The sequence below is a fragment of the Mandrillus leucophaeus genome, unplaced genomic scaffold (assembly GCF_000951045.1).
Source record: "Mandrillus leucophaeus isolate KB7577 unplaced genomic scaffold, Mleu.le_1.0 Scaffold163, whole genome shotgun sequence".
Classification (NCBI taxonomy): domain Eukaryota; kingdom Metazoa; phylum Chordata; class Mammalia; order Primates; family Cercopithecidae; genus Mandrillus; species Mandrillus leucophaeus.
The window spans coordinates 2,898,803-2,899,468 of NW_012101621.1; positions in this window are offsets into that span (position 1 = coordinate 2,898,803).

Sequence of the window (666 nt, forward strand, 5' to 3'; positions counted from 1 at the left end):
GGTTCCATATGAACTTTAAAGCAGTTTTTTCCAATTCTGTGAAGAAAGTCATTGGTAGCTTAGTGGGGATGGCATTGAATCTATAAATTACCTTGAGCAGTATGGCCATTTTCACGACATTGATTCTTCCTATCCATGAGCATGGTATGTTCTTCCATTTGTTTGTGTACTCTTTTATTTGACTGAGAAGTGGTTTGTAGTTCTCCTTGAAGAGGTCCTTCATATCCCTTGTAAGTTGGATTCCTAGGTATTTTATTTTCTTTGACGCAAAATTGTGAAAGGGAGTTCATTTGTGATTTGGCTCTCCATTTGTCTGTTATTGGTGTATAAGAATGCTTGTGATTTTTGCACATTGATTTTGTATCCTGAGGTTTTGCTGAAGTTGCTTATCAGCTTAAGGAGTTTTGGGGCTGAGATGATGGGGTTTTCTAAATATACAATCATGTCATCTGCTAACAGGGACAATTTGACTTCTTCTTCTCCTAATTGAATACCTTTTATTTCTTTCTCTTGCCTGATTGCCCTAGCCAGAACTTCCAACACTATGTTGAATAGGAATGGTGAGAGAGGGCACCCCTGTCTTGTGCCAGTTTTCAAAGGGAATGCTTCCAGCTTTTGCCCATTCAGTATGATATTGGTTGTGTGTTTGTCATAAATAGATCTTAT